General features: G+C 42.8%; 1 protein-coding gene across 2 annotated transcripts in view; it reads left to right on the plus strand.

Annotated features, from left to right (window-relative positions):
• Positions 1 to 3293: 3293 nt before the first annotated feature.
• Positions 3294 to 22637, plus strand: part of USP1 (ubiquitin specific peptidase 1) — a 111046-nt gene continuing 91702 nt past the window's right edge. For both annotated transcript variants that reach the window (XM_039255276.1, XM_039255275.1), the window contains exon 1: positions 3294 to 3363. The gene's annotated coding sequence lies outside the window, so the exon portion shown is untranslated. The remainder of the gene's footprint in view (positions 3364 to 22637) is intronic.

Genomic DNA, 22637 nt, shown 5'->3' on the forward strand with positions numbered 1-22637 from the left:
TCACAGACAGACCTATCAGCTAAGGTTGTTCTGAGCAGTTAATTAGATAATACACACAGAAAGTGCTCAGAACAGTGTCTGGCTTGCAGCAAATGTGTTCATTATTGTTATTAAATTCATCCATGTCTTATCTTCTCTCAAGATTGTAAGTTCCTCGGGGATATTAACTTGTTGTTTTTCTCACTGTAGGTCAGTGTTGATGATAGGAAAATGAATGAGTGAATAATGGAAAATAAGCTTCTTTATAAATCTCCAGCAAAGAACAGTTTATTAGCAGTGCTTAGACGTATGTGAATTTATGCATTTACTGAGCCTCAGTGTGACTATATGGATACACACTCCCAATTCTGCACACATCTTTCCCCACACATTCCCCGTCCCCATCTATCTACCCACAACCCCACACTCATTCCCCCTCCCTTCCCTCCCTACCTCCATCTATCTACCCACATCTGCACACCCCCATACCCACAACCCTTATACCCTCCCATGCATCCATACCCTTCTACTACACTCCCCACACACAAACACACATGTAGTTCTTCACACACATCCACATCCCCGTCCACACAAGCATGTGGGTACATGTGAGCGTGCGCACACACACAGACACACACACACACACACCCTCTCATTGTGAAACAATCTAAGGAATATATTTTCCTTCTGCATCCTTCCTTAGGGTGAGAGGAAAAGAAAGTCTGCCCACAGGCTGCTTTGGGTTTTCCACTCTCCTTCCTTCCTTCCTTCCTTCCTTCCTTCCTTCCTTCCTTCCTTCCTTCCTTCTCTTTCTTTTTAAATTTCTTTAAAATTTTATTTTAGAGAGAGTACAAACAGGGGAGAGGGACAGAGAGAGAGAAAGAATCCCAAGCAAGTTCCATGCTCAGCAGGGAGCCCCATGTGAGGTTCAATCCCATAACGCTGGTATCATAACCTGAGCTGAAATCAAGAGCTGGACGCTCAACCAACTGAGACACTCAGGCACCTCCCCCCACCTTATCCCTTTCTGTCCTCACTCCCCCTACTTCTCTCTACCATTTATTGGGGAGCAGAAGGGCCAGCAAGAGAGGGAGACAGAGAATCCCAAGCAGGCTCTGTGTTGTCAGCTCAGAGCCTGACACAGAACTCAATCCCATGAACCACAAGATCACAACCTGAGCCGAAATCAAGAGTCAGACACTTAACCAACTGAGGCACCCAGGCGTCCCTAACTAAAACCTTTCTAATCCCTAATTTACTTACTCATCCATAAATGGGGTTGTTGACTTAAGGTTTAAGTAATGCAAAATATGTTTATTACCTGACATAGTAGGTGCATTAATGTTTATTCTATGGATGTCTTTTGCATTGTTAAGGAGTCGCTTTTAGGAGGATTTTAATTCTTTGAAATGTCCATTCCTGTGGCTGCATCATGTTCAATGAGCTCTGTCTTTTGATTTATTGCTCTGAGGACCTGGGATGATGGGAGTGCCCTGGGTCCTTTTTATTTCTTTTATTTATTTCTTTTTTATTTTAGAGAGAATGAGAGCACAAGCTGGGAAAAAGGAGCAGAGGGGGAGAGAGAAAGAGAGGGAGAGAGAGAGAGAGAGAGAGAGAGGGAGAGAGAGAGAATCTTAAGCAGGTTCCATGCTCAGCACAGAGCCCAACACAGTGCTCAATCCCACGACCCTGGGATCATGACCTGAGCTGAAACCAAGAGGTGGACACTCAACCGACTGAGCCACCCAGGCGTCCCAGGGTCCTTTTTGTTAGATGTGTCTCTCGGGTTTCCACAGAGAACAGTAGGGAGTCCTAAGGAGAAACACGACATAGGGGACCAGGACTCTTGCAAACAAAGGTCAGGAGCAGCCTGCAGACTTGGTCTTAAAGGAGCCAGCCTTGGGGGGTAGGGGCCAAGCAGGAAGTTTAGATTAGCTTCTTCACCTTTCCTCCAGGCTCTATTTCCTAAGAAGGACGCTTGTGCAACATTGAACTATAAAAATCCTCAGCTGGAGCTTCGATGTGTTTTTTTGTAAGAAGTCCCCACCTGGCCCTGGGGGAGAAGGAGCTAGAAAGCTTGAGGCCTGGGTTTGGACTGCTGTGACTAAAACTGGCAAGGCCGCAGCCGAGACTGTCTCCTGGAGATGATCAGTGTGGAAATGGTTATGCCTGACATTTGTACGGCACTTGACAGCTTGCAGAGTTCCCCAAGCGCCATCCCATCACAACCCTATGTGACAGGAAGGACAGGCATTTTTAGACTGCAAGGGATCAGAATATGCCACCCTAAAGCGTGCCACTTTATCATAAGGATTATCTTGAGCTGAAGACAATTGAGAAACAGCAGACCCCAAAAAGGCACTCTGCCTTTAACCCCAATTTGCCTAAAAGAGCAGAACACAAATTTCCATTTGTAAAAGAATTTCCCTCTCCCTTACCAGGAAGAGGAGGACCCAGGAGGACAACTCTTAAACTCTTAATTGCGAGAGATAACTCTAGACTCTTAGCAGCTCTGAGGTGGCACTAGGAGGTGCCGTCTACTTAACACACCCGCTAAAATAACACTTATCTTCCATTGGTTTCCCCAGATATTTGCCTACTCATAATTTGTAGCCCCTACAAGCTTAAACCTTTTTTTCTTTGTCTTATTGCTGCTCTACAAATTTATTGTCCTTCATTAAGGTGCTATATATGCCCCAAACTCTGGTCACCCTTTTGAGTCACTCATCACTGAGTTTTCCCACATGTATTCATGCTACGCACACACATAAACTCTATTTGTTTTTTTCTCTTACCAATCTATCTTTTGTCAGTTTAATTTCCTGGGCCCACGCTGTAGCACCTAGGAGGGTAGAGGACAAGTTTTTGCCTCCCCTACACTGTCAATCATAGAGATGAAGAAAATAGCATAATGTCAAGCTGGTTCCTCTCAGATCGCTGGGCTCCAGCCCTGATCTGCCTCAGGTCCAGAGCTCTTCCCCTCACTCCAGAGGTCCTCTTTTCACCAAGCACCTGGACACTGGGAGTTATTTCATCACATTTCAGGCAGCCTATGATTTACAAACTCCCTTGGAGAGGTCTTTCTTAGTTTTTTGTTTGTAGTTTTTAATTTATTCAAGTCTGCTCTACAGAACATCTGCTGTGTGCCAAGAAGCTCACTCTTCGGAACATATGCAGGCCATTGTAATTTGGAGGATAAAAGGCATGGTCAGGAGCACCTTGCTCTGGGAGCATCAAGTTACCCTGCCAATAGCCTCCTGGAGGAAGTGATTCAGCAGCTGAGATCTAAAAGATAAGCCAGAGTGACTCGGGCAAAGGGAGCAAGAAGAGAGGGTTCTGGGTAGAGGAAACCCCACCGGGAATGACCAAGATGCAAAGAGCTTGGTGAGTTGGAAACTGCAGAGGTTCCGTAGCTGGTGGGTGGAGGAGGAGGCAGGAGGGAAATGGAGAGCCATGAGATGCAAGACTGAAGAGGGGGAGGGCATAGATGGCAGAGGACATGGGGGGAAAAGTTGAGGAGTTAGTCTTTATCCTAAGAGCAGGAAGCCTTTGGAAGGTTTTAGCAGGGGCTTCCAATGATTACGTTTCCATCTTGAGTGAAGGGAGAAAAATGGTTTGGAAAAGGCAAGAGGTGAAGGGCTCAACCAGGAGGGGTTTGTTTTGGGGTGTTTTTTCCCCAATATGTCTTTAGCACTAGACCAAGAACTCCTGGAAAGCAGAGAATGAGTCAAAAAACATGATCCTCAAGTTGTTTGTGCTCCCACAAGAAGTACGCTTCTGGAAGAAACAAGCTTTATATTTATCACTAGACATTGCGTACTTACCATGTGCCAGGAAGAGCCTAGACAGACCCAGGCCTGCCCTCAGGCAGCCCCCAATCTAGTCTGGCATATATACAATTAAACTCCACCCAGGTCTCTGCACGAAGTCCCCTGGGGACACTGTATGGGGGCATGGCTGGCTCTGTAGAGACTGGGAAGTCTCAGGGGAGGTGGCATGGATGGGGAGGAGTTTGGTAGGTGGCTAATTTTTGATCAAGTAATAAAGATCTCAACTATCTTAAAAGATAGTAAGGTGAGAGATTCAAGTGGCACACTGGGAGATATTTGTCAGGACTTCCCCATGCCTGCTTCCCTGCTCTTATAGGTGACACCTGAACCCCCACCCCCACCCCATCTCACCCCCAGCTGCCAACCCAGCAGCACTGGAGCTTCAAATCCGTTCTGTCCTCTGATACCTTAACATAAAAATGTGAAGGAGACTTGGTAGAGTATTGTCATCAAGAACCGACAGACCTGGCTTCAAATCAGAGAGCTGCCACATCAACTTATTAGGCAAGTCACCTTGACTTGTCTAGACCTTCGATTTCCTCATCTGTATAATGGGGTAGTAGCAGTATCTGCATCACAGCACTGATGGGAAGATTCCTGGATAGTTAGAGCTGACACAGTGGCGTCTCAGCTCCAAAGCCCTTCTGTCCTCTGCTTTGTGATGATGGGGCTGGGTCTCTGCAAATCACATTTCTGCTGGTCCGGCTAGTTCCCTCTTAAGTTTTACCAGTGGGGGTACTGGAGGGGGCTGCACAGCTGGAGGAGGAAGATAAGACATCCATCCTTCCTGTCAGCTTCCTGTGGGCTTCTTATCTGCAGGAAGAGATCAAGAAGGCTTCTCAGGGGAGATGGCATCTAAATTGGGTCTTGGAGCTTAGAGGGGTGGCTGTGAGCATCACCCCAGCAATTCTCCTTTTCCCTGGCAACAGCAAGGCCTTCTCATTGCAGTGGCCGAAGCCAGTTTGTAGTTTTCAACAAAGAATTAGTTTCATCACATTCAGTCAGAGACACCAGCACCAGTCCGGCAGGGCCCCCTGCTCCCTTGCCTGAGTTTCAGCTCCCAGTGTCTCTCTACTAAGCCTCTAACTTTTAACAGTTGTAACTTCCCCTGCCCTGTGGTCCCTTATGCCTAGGGTGATAGCTGCTTTCTGCAGTTGCCATCTCTGTTATACTTCATAGTTTTTATTTTACCCTTTCAGTTGCCCAGTTAACAACTTTATACCCAGTTTACAATCCTTTACATTCAATTCTCTCTGTTCAAGTAGCTGGTGTGGTTTCTGTCTCCTGGCTGTACCCTGATTCTTATAATTAACTAAGGAGATATCTGTTAAATATTTGGTGCTTACTAAACTCTCAATAAATGCTTCCTATGATCCCTTTTGGATTCCTAACATTCACTCATTTGTTCATTCATTTATTCAGCATATGTTGCTTCCTACTATGTGTCAGACCCCATGTGAGGTACTGGAGTGCAGAGCTGAATAAGACACAGGCCAGCTCTCAGAGAGCCTACAGTCTGAGTGGAGGAGACCACGAAGGACATGAATCCACCTCAGGAGTGGTTCTTGGCACCTCTTCTACGAATCTCCCACTGCTGGTCTCCCTGCCCAGTTACTCTATGTCCCAGAACACCCAGAATCTCCATGTCTGGCCACACGGGCACTCTTCATCTGGCACATTTTCAAACACCTTGTTGAGAGACCTCCAGAATTAATACTTATGGTAAGGTTAACGTGATACTATTTTATGTTGTTACCTCACATCTTACCTCACTTCTTAGATGGTAAATTACTTGAGATTGATTTCCCCAAATGGTTTGTTTCTGTGTAAACTTATAGGCCTAGTACAGTGCCTGCGATATGATAGGTTAACCCATAAAAGATGAGGGATGAATTAATTTACCTATTCAAGTAATGTCCCTTGAGATCTCCCTATGAAGCCGGCACTGGGATGGGTACTGGGAAGACAAAGAGAAAGAAAATCAACAGGACCTCTGCTCCCACTCCCCCCCACCCCCATGGATATCTGATTCAGCAACAGCACCTGGGCAATCTCTGAGGACCCAGACTTCCATCAGCCTCATATAAAGCAGACTTTTAGGCACATCCTTTGCTTCCTTTCTAGTGGGCCAGCCAAGCCCTCAGTAGGAGATGGCTGCTCGCTGTGGTTTACCTGATGTCCTGAATGCTGGTGGCCAAAGGCTATATTTAAATACTAAACATTTGCATTTTTAATGTTGACTGGAATTGTCAAGGCTGTGATAACCTTTCCAAACTGATATTGGTTTTTACATGATTGAAACAGGCTCAGCCTCAGGCATTTCTTAAATAGAAAATTTAAAGTATTTTCAATATCAGTTAGAGTGCAGAACCATCTCAGAACACTGTGCCCTGTTTGTATGCTCAGGAACTATCACCTCCCTCCGTTGTGCATGCTCAGCAAATGTCAACATTTCTAGACCTTCTTAACCTTCGTCAGGTCCTCTTCATCATCCTGGAGGGTAGACGGCAAGAGGACCGCCTGTCCTGTCTCACTGGAGGCAAGAAGAAAAGGAATAGATTCTCTGGAAAGTTCGGGGAAGCCCAGAGGTGCAGTGGGAAGAGTTTTGGCCTTAGAATTGGCTCTAAATATCTAAATACCTGCTCTATGCCTCGCAACCTGGGTGGTTTGGACAAATTGCTTGCCTCTCTGATCTTTTTCCTCATCTGTAACTTAGGAATAAAAATGCCATTTCATGGGTTTGGGCAACATTCAGATGTAGTAACCTGTAAACATGCTTAACACACCATGCCTGGTGTTTTGTTAATGCTCAGTGGACATTAGCTCTTGCCCTGCCCCTAGGAATGACCTGTCTAAAGTAACACATCAAAATCAGGACCCGAACCTCCTGGCTCCCAGGCGTCTTTCCAGAGACTCATTGGACACAGATAGGCTAAAACATACATATCTGGGTTAAAAGCAGAAAGATTCATTTCCATCTTCATTCTACTGTGACTACTCTTGTTAGCCAAATATGTTGTGACACCCTGTCTGAAGACTTCGTGGCAGGGGCACCTGGGTGGCTCAGTCAGTTGAGCATCTGACTTCAACTCAAATCATGATTTCACAGTTCATGAGTTCAAACCCTGCATCAGGCTCTGTGCTGACAGCTCAGAGCCTGGAGCCTGCTTCAGATTCTGTGTCTGCCTCTCTCCCCTGCTCATATCCTGTTTCTCTCTTGGTCTCTGAAAGAAAGAAAGAAAGAAAGAAAGAAAGAAAGAAAGAAAGAAAGAAAGAAAGAAAGAAAGAAAGAAAGAAAGAAAGAAAGAAAGAAAGAAAGAAAGGAAGGAAGGAAGGAAGGAAGGAAGGAAGGAAGGAAGGAAGAAAGAAGGGAAGGAAGAAAGAAGAATAAAAACATTAAAAATTTTTTTTTAAAGATTTCATGGCATCTAGATTTTCCTTTGCTGTCTTTATTGTAGTAAGTCTCTGAACTATCCAATATGATAGCCAATACCGAGATGTGGCTATTTAAATTTAAATGAATTAAAATGAAATAAAATTTACAATTGAGTTCCTTAGCCACAGAAGCCCTATTTCAAGGGTTCAGTGACCACATGTGGCTAGTAGCTCCAAGTGCAGAATAGGCTTTTTCCATCATCCCAGGAAGTACTACTGGAGAGTGCTAAGTGAAACACATGAGAGAGAAAAGAGAGGAAATAATAAGACAGAGAGATGAGAGGAGGGGACAGGAGAAAAGAGGCAAATTGGTTTTCCAGAGCAATCCTCATTCGTGCACATCTTTGCGTGTGTTCATCCAGGCATGGAAATCAATCTCTGTGGTAGCTGTACATTCCGATGAAAGAAGCAAATTCTCTTCGCTGAAGAGTCAGTGTCTGGGAATTTTTTAAATTTAGTTTGGCTCAACAAATACTCTCATTTAAAGCATAGGTATGATTATTTCCTGTCCTGCTCAGAATAGGTCCATGGCTCTTTCTGGGCTACTGAAAAGCCCCAAATCCCCACCATGTTTCAAAAGTCATGACTATTGTGTCCCCACTCAGTGCAGATACACACAGCCATTTGCCCCATCTTGCCTAATGATCACCTTCTCTGATGCACCTGGTGTTCTACACTCCTCACCTTAGTTCCTACTGAGCCCATTGCCTGGAATGCCCAGAAAGGCATCGTCTCCACCTAGAGACATTGGTCAAAACACAGCCCAAATGCTTCCTCCTCACGGCACCTGGGTGGCTTAGTCTGTTAAGAGACTTTAGCTCAGGTCATGATCTTATGATTCGTGAGTTTCATAAGTGTGGAGCCTGCTTGGGACTCTCTCTCCCTCTCACTCTCTGCCCCTCTCCCACTTGCTCTCTCTCTCTCTTTCTCTCTCTCTCTCTCAGAAATAAATAAATAATAAACTTAAAAAAAAAGTTTTAAAAAATGCCTCCTCCTCCCTCTGCCTTCCCCAGCTCTGCTAGCCTGATGTGCTTCTGAGTCCATCATTTTGTTTTACAAAGCATTTGCCCATTTGTATCTGTGTCTCTTTCCCCATTGCTGCCCTCTGTATTCCCCCACAATAGTGGCTCTCAACCTCTTGTGTGGATAAAAGACCAGTATTTGTCTGTCTGTCTGTCTGTCTCTTTGTTTGTTTAGTCTTTGTAAATTTCCAATCCATTGCAGACTGATGATTTTGTAAAATAAAATGAAAGTTTTTTAAAAACACAAAGACAGAAAATACAAGCCTTAGTTATTTTATTGTTAGTTTCAAATTTCTAAAAAGATTTCTAAACCCTTACTCTCAATTTCTTGCTTTTCTCATCTTTGATCAGAAACAGTTTTGGGGCCACCCTTGGAAGAATGATGCCCTCCAACCCCCTGTGAGATGCTCTGCACATGGATACACTTTACGGAATCCATTGGAAACTTTCTGCCAGTGCTTTTCCAGATGTCTGAGGGGACGCACAGAGGAGTGTCTTTGTAGAGGGAGGTCCTTCTGTGGTGATGCTTGCAGGCAGATTTGGGTGTGGATCTCAGTTCTAAGTTTCATGATCCTTGAAGTGTCACCTAAATGTGCCCTTGACCTAAAGCCAGGTTATCAAACCATGGATTTCATTGACAGGCTGAGGAGGCCTTCTGGATCTCTTCTGAGAATGTTTTAATGTTTAATGTCTTAAATGCAGAAAATAAAACCACAAGATTTCAAAGGAAATCAATTACGATCAATACAATTATTAAAATGTGTGGTACGGAAATGTTCCTTTTTAACACATTCAAATAATGATCTCTGGTAGTGAGCAAAATACCTGCTATAATTCAAAGTACTAATGTGTATAAAACCATATTTCAAGTTTTCTACAACTCTAGTATGATTTGAAAATATCTGTGGTTTCATTGTGATCATTCTAGATACTGCTAATCCTATTATAATTTGTTGCTTATGTTCAGGAACTGTTTAATTTCAGCGATTGTTTTCATCACCTGAGGTCCAGACAGAATGTCTCCTAACTCATTCATTGATTCAATAAGTAGTTATTAAAAACTTTTTATGTTCCAGGTGTCGTTCCAGCATACGCAAAGTTTCTGCCCTCACTGAGTTTTCATTCTTGCCATGAGTCAGATAACAAATAAATTAATATAGTTGATTATTCTTACTTGTAGCAGTTACACTGTATAAAGTCACTGTGAACACTGAATTAGCAAATATTGAACCACTGCTCTCAGGGGAAATACATCAAATGATCAATATATACCTTGTTTTACGTTTTATGTGTGTTTCTGTTTAAAGATAGCTTATTTAATATATATTGTTAATTTGCTAACATTGCACTCGTGGCCAATAGCACTGAAGCTAACTATAGGCCTGCATGAAGCTTATCTAACACACATATTTCCTCCATAAGGCATGCCTTCTTACACTAAGAACACTAGACAGCACTTCAGCACCATGCTTAGGTGCCATTTTGAACAGTAAAATTACCAAGAAAAGACACAAACATGTGAAAACATGGCACTAAATAGACTGTAAAAGAGACACTTGCTTATAGTATCAGAGCTGAAACAGGAAGGCAGAGAGTTGCCTTGTTTGACCTCAACTGGGAATGAATTCATCAGGGGAGTCAAATTTTTCATCGTCTATGAATGACCATGAAAGCACCATGAATTGATTTTAGGATCATAAATGAATCTTAACAAGTAGATGGACTCACAAAGACAGAATCCACAAATGATGAGGATCACCTCTAGATTTACAATATAAGGGTAGATGGTAAACAAAGAAAAATATCACAGGGTAATGGTGGCAGTAGATTAAAGTGGTTAAATTTGGAATGTGTTCTGAAGATAGAGCAAAGATTTATTTACAAATTGGATATGGAGTGTGGCAGGGGGGTAGGAAGGGGTCAAGATTTTGATATATATACACACACCACATATTCTTTATCCCTTCATCTATCAACAGACACTTAGGTTGCTTCCTTATTTTGGCTATTGTAAATAATGCTACAACAAGCATAGAGTTACACATATCTTTTTTTTTTAAATGTTTATTTTTGAGACAGAGAGAAACAGAGTGTGAGTGGGGGAGGGGCAGAGAGGGGGAGACACAGAACTGAAACAGGCTCCAGGCTCTGAGCTGTCAGCACAGAGCCCATGTGGGGCTCGAGCTCATCAACCATGAGATCATGTCCTGAGCTGAAGTCGGATGCTTAACTGACTGAGCCACCCAGGTGCCCCTACACATATCTTTTTGAATTGATGTTTCATTCATAGTAGTGAAGTTACTAGGTCATGTGGTAATTCTATTTTTATGTTTTTTAGGAATCTCCATATTGTTTCCATAGTGGCTGCACCAATATACATTCCCAACAATAGGGTACGAGGTTCCTTTTTTCCATATCCTCACCAACACTTTTTATCTCTTGTCGTTTTGTTCTTTAATTTTTTTAATATTTATTTATTTTTAAGAGACACAGACAGAGCATGAGCAGGGGACTGGCAGAAAGAGAGAGAGACACAGATCCGAAGCAGCTTCCAGGTTCGGAGCGGTCAGCGCAGAGCCTAATGCAGGTCTCATGTTTAGGTCTTTAATCTATTTTGATAGATTATTTTTGTGTCCAGTGTAATAAACTGGTCCAGCTTCATTCTTTTGCCTGAAGTTGTCCAGTTTTTCCAGCACCGTTTGTTGAAGAGACTGTCTTTTCTGTATTGTATATTCTTGCCTCCTCTCTCGTGGATTAATTGACCATATAAGCTTGGATTTCTGGGCTCTTTATTCTGTTCTGTTGATCTGTGTGTCTGTTTTTTGTGCTAGTACCATACTGTTTTGATTATTATTGCTTTGTAGAGTATCTTGAAATCTGGGACTGTGATACCAAGATGTGAGCTTCCTGAAATCAGACAAGATTCCTTATTACCCAAGGGATGTGGGAAAGAAAGGGGCTGACTGTTAGAGGCACTGAGGAGCTCCAAATAACAGAATTTTTCAGCTTCAAGATTCCTTACAGATTATACGTTACAATCCCTTTGTCTACAGATTTAAAAGTTATACAACATCTAATTTGTGCATTCACTCACTCATTCATTCATTTATGTATCTAATAGACATAGATTGAATATATGCCACCTCAGCGACCAGGTGCCAGTTTTGGCACTGGGAACACTAAACGAATGAGTGATGTCTGCTCCCACTCAGCGGGGTACAACCATTGTTTTGGTGCATATGCAGCGAGAACACAAATATGGGGGCACAGAGGAAAGAGTAGTTGATTCTGTCCAGGAGCAGAGGTTAGAGGTAGAGGTGGAGGGGAAGGTCTCACAAAGAAGATGACGTTTATGCTGGACTATGGAGTCTGGCTAGAGGTGGGCAGAGGAGAGCAGGAGAGAGGAAAGTCAAGGAAATAGAAGGAACAAAGACATGGAAGTGTAGCTTCTGCCCAGAGAATGGCAAGTGGTCACCTTGCAGCAATGTCAGGGTGTAGGGGAATAGTGGCTGTGGGGGTGGCGAGGAATTTCAAGTTCAGATGACTAAATAGATATTGATGCCATTCTCTGAGAGAGGAGATATGAGAAGTAGGGTAAGTTAAGGGCAAGAAGCAAGAATTCAGTTCAGGACAACAGGGAAGAAGCCAGTTTCAATTGGGAATATGTCTGCAACTCATGAGAGTGGATTTGGGAGTCATTGGGGTGTGGGTGGTAGTGGACGCCAAGAAGATGGATAATCAGTCTTCAGGCTGGGTGAGGAAGTGAGGGTGGCCTCCACCAAGCCATTAGAAACTAGCACCTGATCAATTGGATATGACAAAATGGCCAGATATGGGACTGTTTTCAGGAAGAAGAGAGATGAGTGACAGCTGGAATTGCTAAAAACTTCTTCCCAGAGAAGGTGGCTTGAATAGATATAGCAGGATGTGCAAGATTAGAAGGGCAGGAGGAGGATGTTGGTGGTGAGAGAGAGCAGTGGGTGCAGCCACCAGGCAGGAAGGATATTCGCCCCAGAAGTGCATTCCCCGTGATGGTACAGCCAGAGAAAGAAACAAGGAATTGATTTTAAAACCCACCTTGGTTGCCTCCGGGGAGCAGGGTGGAAGAGACATCTCTCTATATCTTTTTGCATCTTTGGAATGTTTTTACTTTGTGTACCACTTATTTATTTTAAAAAATGTTTGGGGTGCCTGGGTGGCTCAGTTGGCTGAGTAACGGACTTTGTTTTGGCTCAAGTCATGCTTTCACAATCATGAGATTGAGCCATGCTGAGGGGTGGAGCCTGCTTAAGATTCTCTCTCTTCCTCTCCCTCTGCCCCTACTCCCACCCCTTAAAAAGATGTTTAAATAAATATTTTGGCTTTGGCAGACAAAGAGGTGAGTGTGGCACAAAAGGGCATCAAATGGATACCATATCTAAGGGTGTGATTTTTAGATGGCTTTTTAGGCAGGAGAGCAGGACAGTCTCTGACTGAGGAACCAGGATTGGTGGCTGTAGTTCTGAATGTCTGCCCCAGGGGAATCTTTGCATGGATTTGGTCACTGGGAAAGCTGAGCAAGTGAATAAACCCTCTAGAGAGCAGCTGAGGACAGATGAGAAGTAGCTACAAACTGAGCTGAATGGCTTCCAGGGACACAGAAGTTTGCCCGAAAGGTGGACTGATGGGTCAGTGCTGGATTCTAATCTCAAAACTTTGTCTTATTCTTTGTGTGCTTGGGGTCTGGTTATGCTGCAGTAACAGTACCAAAATCGCAATGGCTTGAAAAACAACAAATCTTACATAGTGTCCTTCTGAAAATTAAATGATATCATCACTGTCCAACATTTTTGAAAACTTACTATGTGCTGGGGTATGTTGGTCACCTAGTTCAATCCTCATAAAAACCCTATTAGATGATTTCCATTATTTTCCTCATCTTCTAACTGTGAGAAATAGGGAGGTGCCTGGGTGGCTCAGTCACTTGAGCGTCTGAGTCTTCATTTCAGTTCAGGTCATGATCCCAGGGTCATGGGATAGAGCATTGGGCTCTGTGCTGAGCTTGGAGCCTGCTTATGATCCTCTCTCTTTCTCTCTCTCTCTCTGTCTCTGTCTCTCTCTCTCTCCCTTACCCCCTGCCCTGATTGTGCTCTCACCCTTTCTCTCTAAAATAAAAAAGGGGCTCCTGGGTGGCTCAGTTGGCTAAGCATCCAACTTCGGCTCAGGTCATGATCTTACGGCTCATGAGTTCACTCCCCACATCGGGCTCTGTGCTGACAGCTCAGAGCCTGGACCCCACTTCCGATTCTGTGCCTCCCTCTCACTCTCTGCCCCTTACCTGCTTGTGCTCTCTCAAAAATAAATAAAATTGTTTTAAACTTTTTAAATAAAATAAAATAAATTTTTGAGAAATAGGCACAGAGAAGTTTATTTCTTAGTCCAAGATCAAACAGTGAGAAAGCCGCTAACCCAGATTAACACTCAGACTCCCTAGCTCTAAAGTTTAGTCTGTATAAATCACTCACTCAGTCCAGGGGGAGACACATAGCATTATTAATGTTGGGGGAAGTCCTACTGCAGTAGGAAACAATGTCAGAATCTCCATGATGTAACACACAGAAGTATTTCCTCCATCATGCTACAGGCTCAGTGCAAGGTGGCAGGCATGGCTCATACACACAGGTGATGGAGGCTTCATCTTATTGTGTGCATCTGCAAGCACCGAGGCAGGAAAAGGGAGGGAGAATACTTTCACCCAGCACGACACATGTTACTTCTGCTCTTTCATTTGTCAAATCTAAGGCAGTAGGGAAATGAAATTTGACCTTATGTCCTGAGGCAAGACCCAGACTATGTATTAATAGCCTAATGACTGCACACAGGGACTCGTTAAATCTTGATTGAACTGAAGTTGAATGACCAGTCCTGACCAGATGGTGTGAACTCTGTCTCACCTAGCTCGATTATAAAGTTTTTGAGAGTTTGCAAACATAAGCACTATCAGTTCGGCACAGAAGGCCACCAGAGAACCACTGCATTGCTAATTCTGCGTTTCTCTGTACGGTCCACATGTTGCCAGGAGACCACAGAAGGTTCTGGTTACAAGACTCCAGCATTCCTCAATTACCGTCTTCCAACCATGACCATTCATCCCCTCACTCCATCCCAGACCACCCTTTTGTGATTGATTTTTTCTTTTGCCCTTCTAAATTTTCCCTTGTCATATTCTTCCATGAATGCACGTGAGGCACACACAGAAATAGGGTGAGCTCGTGAGGTAGGAATTCTCTAAACCATTTTTGTTTAAAGTTTATTTATTTATTTTGAGAGAGACAGAGAGAGAGAGAGAGAGAGAGAGAGAGAGAGAGAATGCGTCGAGGAGGGGCAAAGAAAGGGGAAGAGAGAGAATCCCAAGCCAGCTCTGCATTGTCAGATGCCCTGATGTGGGGCTCGATCTCACAACTGCGAGATCAAGACCTGAGCTAAAATCAAGAGTCCAATGCGTAACTGATTGAGCCATCCAGGCGCCCTCCTCTCAACCATTTTTAAGGGTGCATTTCCATGGCAGTAATTCCGTTAACAATTTCATAATGTTGTGCAATCATCACCACTCCCTGTTTCCAAAACCTGTACCTGTTAAGAATTAACTCCCCATTGGGATGCCTGGGTGGCTCAGTCAGTTAAGCGTCTGACTCTTGATTTCAGCTCAGGTCATGATCTTACAGTTCATGAGATTGAGCTTGTGGTGCAGAGCCTACGTGGGATTCTCTCTCTCTCTCTCTCTCTCTCTGCCCTCCTTCACTTGCTCTCTCTCTCTCCCAAATAAATAAATAAATGAAAGCAGTTTAAAAAAAGAATTAACTACCCATTAAGTTCGAAATTTTTCTTTTCACTTTACACACAAGGGTATAGGAGGGCAGGCACTTTGCCCAGTGTTACCCAGGAAATAAGTGACAGAGACAAGATTCTTACTTGAAGGCTCATGGTTTTCTTACTACCTTCTGAAGCCTCTCTAATAAGATGTATTGTAGACACTCATAGTAGTGTGATGCTAACCCCCTACTGGACGTGGGGTACAATTCCTAAATTGATGAGTGCCTCTTCAGTGGTCTGAGGAACAAACCATCCGTTCACTTCGCAGCACTCCACGGATGTTATTGAATGTCCGTAGTGCTGCAGAGTTAAAGACGAGTAAAGCCCTGTACGGCAGGAATTCACAGCAGGAAGAAGTTGGGCCGAAGCTGCTGTTTTTCCTCCCAAATTCTGTCGTTTCCCTTCTTCTTCTTCTTCTTCGTCTTTGTCTTCTTTTTTTAATGTTTTTATTTATTTTTGAGAGAGAGAGAGAGGGACAGAGGAGGAGCAGGAGAGAGAGGGAAACACAGAATCTGAAGCAGGCTCCAGGCTTTGAGCTGTCAGCACAGAGCCTGACGCGGGGCTGGAACTCATGAACCGTGAGATCATGACCTGAGCCAAAGTCGGACCTTAACTGACAGAGCCATCCAGGTACCCCTTTAAAAATTTTTTAAACGTTTTTTTTTTTTATTTTTGAGAGAAAGAGAGACAGAGCACAAGTTGGGGAGGGGCAGAGAGAGAGCTGTTTCCCTTCTTTAGTACAAAACAAAACAAAACAAAACAAAAAATTCATATTTTTAGCTGGGCTAGTGGTTCCTAAAAATAAGACTATGGTTCCCAGTTTCTCTTGTTACTGGCTATGGCCACATGACTAAGTTCAGGTCAATGAGATGTAAGCATATGCAGTATGTGAAACTTCTGGGGGAGGGGTATTTATAAAGAGAAGGAATCTATTTTTCTTCTGGCACTCCTTCTCCCCTGCTTCCTGCTGGCTAGAAATTAAACTTCACCAGCTGGAGCTCCAGCAACCATTCTGGATCATGAAGTATAAGCAGGATGACAGAACAAGATGCAAGAAGTCCATGACCAAGTGGAATACTATACCATCCCTGGGCTTCATCTGTCTCATTTATAAGAGAAAAAAGAAAGTTTTCTATATTATATACATTTGTTAGCTTTTGCTGCATAACAAGGTACTTGAGACCTAGTGGATTAACACAACAGACACCTTATTTAGCTCCTGATTCTACAGATCAGCTGTGTGGCTGGAGGATTGGCTGGAGCTGGATGGTCTAGGTGGGCTTAGACCAACATGTCTGCTTGGGCTAGGGGGCCTCAATGAGGATGGCTCCTATTTGTTCCATCTGATCTTATCCTCCAGTAGGTTAGCCTAAGCTTCTTGACATGGCAGTCTCAGCGTCCAAAAAAAGAGAAGGCAAATGCCAATATGCAAGTACAAACCTCCATTTTGTGTCACATGTGCTAATGTCCCAATGGTCTGTGCAAGTTGCCCAAAGGCATAATTACTGAGGAGTGATTTGCCGAAGGCCATTATTCCAACCATCTCTACTGTCTCAGCCACTGGTATTTTGGGATTTTCTGTCACATACATCTGAATTTGGCCCTACCTTGTATAGGTGGTGGGTGACAAGCACGAGTTCTGTTCACCTTTGCTGACACAGAAGTCTTCATGATATTTTTCAGTGTTGAACACTGAAATCACAATGGCTTGAACCTCTATCATCTTATTTGTCCTTATCTCCTTATCAAAATCATTTTAGTGTTACTGAGACTTAACTATTGGATGGGAAACAAGATTTATAGTTTGCTTTAAGCCAATACTACAAAAACAAGAAAAGGACTCTTTCATACAGTGGTTTTATTTAAGGATGATCAAAAACAAGGGATTTTTTAAAAAGAGCCTCATGAACATGCACACTGGTATTTAAGCAAAACCAAGGAGTTCTAAAAACGTGTGGGCACTAGGGCCATTGTATGGCACTGCTGAATCCTGGTTTGCCTAGTCTGTCTCACCCTGGCTGATGCCCACTGCTCAGAAAGCAGTCTGAAGAGGTAGAAATTCCTTGGCCCCTCCTGAAGGCTCCTCATGAAATTGCCAGCAATCCAAATAAGGCCAAATCTATCTACTTTTGTAAATGATGGCTGACGGGCAAACATTCAGGCCCTGTGGCTCTCCCAGTAGGACATCTGTTGCTTCTGGTCTGCACATGATCAGCGGGGGCAGGAGTAGGTGGAGATGAATTGAAGATACCACACAATTTTTCCCTTTTGGTTTAATCTAATCCCATTTTCCTGCTTGCGAATGTAAGGCAAGTTTCCTGATAGAATCTGGCTCCAGACACCTGGTGTTCAGTTGGTTTAAATTAAGAATACTTATAAATAAAACATCAACAGACATGCCAGTGAGAGCAGAAGAAAGACATGAGGTCGGAGGAGGAGGGGGAGATAAACGGGTGGTTTGTCAACACACACCAAGGTAACCAGCTGGTTAGGACTACAGAATTTCCGTTGACTTTTTTTTTTCTTCCAAACAGTTATCTCACACCACTCTAGGAGGCAGTGCAGCATAGCCATTAAATTTGAGCCAGGGGTGCTGGGTGGCTCGGTTGGTTAAGCATCCTACTTTTGATTTTAGCTCAGGTCATGATCTCACAGTTCACGAGTTCAAGCACCATGTTGGCATGTGGAGCCTGCTTGGGATTATCGGTCTCTCCATCTCTCTCAAAGTAAAGAAATAAATTTATATATGTGTATACATATATACATATATAAGCCCAAAAATTCATGCCCTGTGACTTACAAATTATGGGATGTAGGCAAATGACTGAACATTGGTGTACCTCCTTCCTTATCTGTTAACTAACCATCTCCCAATATTGGTCTGTTGTAAGGTTTACATGAAAGACACAAGCAAAGCCCTTAGAAGTATGCTGGATTCACAGTAAGCTATCAAAACTATTAACTATTACAATTTTATTGTTATATGCTGGGCCCTGAGCCAGCCAAGGTTTTCAGTGACATAGTTCCTGACTCAAAGTGGTGGCCCAAGATGGTGAGAAGGTCATGGTCTCACAAGAAAGAAAGTTCCATGAAGCTAGGGTTGTTTGTTTTTCTGTTTTCTTTCATATTGCATTTCCAGGGCCCAGAATAGTATCTGGAACTTAGGAGGGACTCAATAGATTTTAGTTGAATGAATAAATTTAAACAATTTGGGAGCTGTGCTAAATCATACAGTATTTGGATGTGGAACAAAGGAGGGATGCCAATAAAATTATTATAAACATTAGATCAGCAAGGGGCGCTGGGTGGCTCAGTCAGTGGAGCCTCCAACTTCAGTTCAAGTCACAATCTCACAGTTCTGGGGTTCGAGGCCCACATCAGGCTCACTGCTGTCAGTGTAGAGCCTGCTTCAGATACTCTTCCCTCTTCTCTCTTAGCCCCTCCCCTGCTCCTTCTCTCTCTCTTTCTCAAAAATAAGTAAACATTCTGAAAGAATTAGACCAGCAAGCCAACTAAGGAAATAAAGTAGGTGAAGAGCATGGAGTCCTATCAGGTAGTAAAGAGACATGGAATAAGTTACAGTAAAGATTTTAGCATTTCGCTAAGTGCAATAACTTCTCATGACTCATGATCCAAATTGTAAGAAAATTTGGGGATTTATGGGGCACCTAAGTGGCTCAGTCAGTTAAGCCTCCAACTTCAGCTCAGGTCTCGAGGTTCGTGAGTTTGAGCCCTGCCTGTGGCTCCGTGCTGTCAGCCCAGAGCCTGGAGGCTGCTTCGGATTCTGTGTTCCCCCTCTCTCTCTGTTCCTTGGTCACTCATACTATCTCTCTCTCTCTCAAAAATAAATAAACATTAAAAATTTTTTTTTAAAAGAAAGAAAATTGGGGGATTTAGGGGAGCCTGAGTGGCTCAGTTAGTTAAGCGACCCACTCTTGATCTCAGGTCATGATTTCATGGTTTGTGAGATCTAGCCCCAAGTTGGGCTCAGCGCTGAGAGCACAGAACTTGCTTGGGATTCTCTTTCTCCCCCTTTCTTTGCTCCTCCCCTGCTTGCACACCCTTTCTCTCCCTGCCTCTCTCTCTCTTTTTCTCTCTCAAAAATAAATAAGTCAGTAAGTAAGTAAGTAAGTAAACTTAAAAAAAATTTAGGGATTTAAGTTTCCATGCTCTTAAGACAAGGTTAGGGAGGTGAGCCCAAGTGTTGAGTAGCATCCGCCCAGAAGTACCGTCCAAGGGATGAGCACTGAGTGTTATGTGGAAACTAATTTGACAATAAACTATTTGTAAAAAAAAAAAAAAAAAAGAAATACCGTCCAAGTTGCAGGCCAGACCTCTGACTTTGAAACCCAGATCTGTGACCCCAGTCTTTGGCCAGGGCCCTCAGTTGGCCTGGATGGTACATCTGCTCCCTGAGTTAATAAGTGACTGGGCTACTTAGGAAATTTTATAATCAAGTATAGAGATGAATAAAGTGAAATTGAGCCCATGGGATTCCTACTTTCATGTGAGGTTTAGGAATAAGTTTTATAACCATCATGAAAAATCATGTATAATGGTTATTTACGGCGTTTGAACCATTTAAGAAAATCTGACATATTAATTGTATTATTTTAATTGGAAATGTTACTTTTAAAACACATGAAGATTTGTCTAAAAGATGGAAATGCTTTGGGGTCTTTTTAGGCACTTTAGGTTTGAAACTAGAGTTTCCATGCTAAAGAAGATTTTCTTTATCTTATCAGTGAACTAGCCTTGTTGAGTGTCTTGCTTGAGAGAATCAAGTATATTAAATTTGGGATTATAATTTAAAACATTTAAGGGGGTTTAATTAACCATGATAGTTAAATGAGTTAATTGTTTAAGGAAATATGATCTGTTAAACTTAACTGAATTTTAATTAAAGGACAAGTGAAATTGAGCTTAAAGTCTTAATTTAAGAAAAGCTGTGTTTTAAACTTACAGTTTTATTAAATTGAATATTCATGAAAAGTAGGCAACTGCAAGTAACTCTTTCCATATAAAGAAGACTCCATCACATATTTTGAAGACTGAATTGAGAAGGGAATGCTTATAAAATCCATGAGATTGATTTTTCCTGTTAAGAGTATTGCTATTGTGAGTCTTCCTGACTTGTATTATAAAAGGAAAACAAAATCTTACCTTTATATAACTATTATTTTCGATGCTCTTAGACTCCTCGAAGTCTTACCTGCTCGCCAGATTGTCAGCCCATCCAGAACAGAGGCCATGTGTCACACACATGCAACTATGAGTGTTCCTCCCCAACTAATCCCAACATCCACCTTTCCAAGGCCAAACACCTTGCACCACATAATCGTCATTCAAAGAATCCTCTGCATCAGGAAAGTCAGCAGGATCCTTAGGGACAGTTCTGGAAATTTGTGGGAATTTCTGGAAATTGTTAGGATAGTTGCAAAGCCCTACTGGCATTTAAGGTGGAGGGCCTAAGGATGCTGAATTTTTCAAGATTGCAATGATGTAAATTAACAGAAGATTGTATTTATATTGGAAACTTTACCAAGAGTTATTTATCATTTTGGGGGAAAAAATCACATTACTAATGGCAATGGCAAAGCAGCTCAAGGTGTTTAAGTCTTGAATCAAGACAACACTATCAGTTTTCGTCTGTGGGTGTCCATCACCCATGATGATTCTGCATACAACTCCATGCATATCACTTTATCCTAACTCGACTGAGGGAATTCCCAAGATTTTACATGTGAAAATACATGCAGTTTAGTTAAATGATATTGTACTTTTATTTCTCCTTTATATGTCACTCAGGCAGTAGATTCACTTTTAAAAATCATGTTTAAGCACACTTTATATTGTCTATGAACTCCATTTCAGGACAGTAAAAGGGCATTACATAATATTTGTTGGGTCTGATAGGATAGAGAACTCCTGCTCTCCACCTTCAAACTCATCTCTGAAAGTCCCCTTCCTGAGGACCCTGCTCCTTCTGTGGCCCTCACAAGTGGTGGCTGCTTTCTTCCCCATCCTCCTCCCATTGGACACAGAAGCCAGCTAGGTGTCTGCTTCCTCCTTTTTTCCAGTTCCAAATCTCTGTTCCTCTCTCCTCTATGAAAATCTCCAGTATTAAGCCTCACAGAATAAGACAATAGCATTTACTTCTTATTGCAGGCAGGTGTCTAGGTCCCTGGGTCTTGGGTCTTTACTCCTTGAAGATTTTAGTCCATGTTCATTGTTACTCTCTCCAATAGTATGCCTATCTCCCTTCTTGACAGTGGTGACTTTCAAATAAAGCATAGGCAGAGACCAATCAGAAGCAAAGTTGTTCCCCTGGAAGGCCTCAGCCTGGGCCAGGTATTCTATTTTAATTGCCATGCTGGGTCCTGGGGCAGGGGCCAGGGTGGCCCAGGCAATGGAGGAGCATTAGGGGACTCAGGCAGAGGTCATTAACCAAGTGGTATGAAACAACGTCAACATTTTAACAACTGGAATGGACGTACAGATCCCACTAGCTGATATCAGAGTGGAGATGGTCCTCCCAAGCTCCTTGCCCTCTCTCCCCTTGTGACCTTGTCCTCCATTCTACCTCAGCCACCCACTCCATTTGTCATGTGCTAGACCCATGAACAGTAACTGTACCCTATCGAAGATCTAAACTGTAAGCACCCCACTCTTAGACAACCAGCCCCCATACGTCAAGCTTACTGCACCCAGAGCCCTGCTTCCAGCAAATCAGCCACCTTATCAGGGCCTACAGTTCATTATTCCTCCCGTTTTTCACTAGGCCTCACCTCTCTCTTTCTTTTGTCCAGATGAGATTCCACAGTACTTCACCGTAGTCATTCCTTTGTGCACCAAACCCCCTTACCCTAATCATCCTTTTTTTCACCAGCCTGATAAAGGCAAACTACAGGAAATCCAAGTCTTCACCTCCTCCAAGCCTGAACTATGCACTTGAATGTAGCTAGAGAAAACCACACTACCAGGCTGTCTGGTCTCACTTTAAAACGTGATTGGTAACTGTGAATAGCCCTTTAGTGGATGATGCTATGGCATTATTCAGGCCTGTTACTTTTTCACTCTGCTAAGTTACCAGAATTATCTCACACCTCTTCTTGTCTCTTCAAACCTTCAAAACTCCTCTGTCCTTCTTACTCAAATCTGGTTGTTCTCAAGATTTTTTGGTCTCAAGACTCCTTTACACTCTTGAAAACTGAAGACCCTAAGGAGCTATTGTGTATATATAGGTCATATCTACTTGTATTTATTATATTAAAATTAACTGGGAAATTTCAAACATATTTCCAGTGTATTTCTTATTTAAAAATAACAATGAGCCTATTTTATGTTAACATAAATAACATTTTTTATGAAAAAGAACTGTATTTCCTAAGCCTAAAAAATGTTAATGAGAAAAAAAACCATTTTACATATTTGTAAACTTTTTCATATTTGGTCAAAGAGAAGATAACTGGATTCTCATATATGCTTCTGCATTCAGATTGTTACAATATGTAGTCTG

The sequence above is a fragment of the Hyaena hyaena genome, unplaced genomic scaffold (genome assembly GCF_003009895.1).
Source record: "Hyaena hyaena isolate Hyena2069 unplaced genomic scaffold, ASM300989v1 scaffold_521, whole genome shotgun sequence".
In the NCBI taxonomy this organism is placed as follows: domain Eukaryota; kingdom Metazoa; phylum Chordata; class Mammalia; order Carnivora; family Hyaenidae; genus Hyaena; species Hyaena hyaena.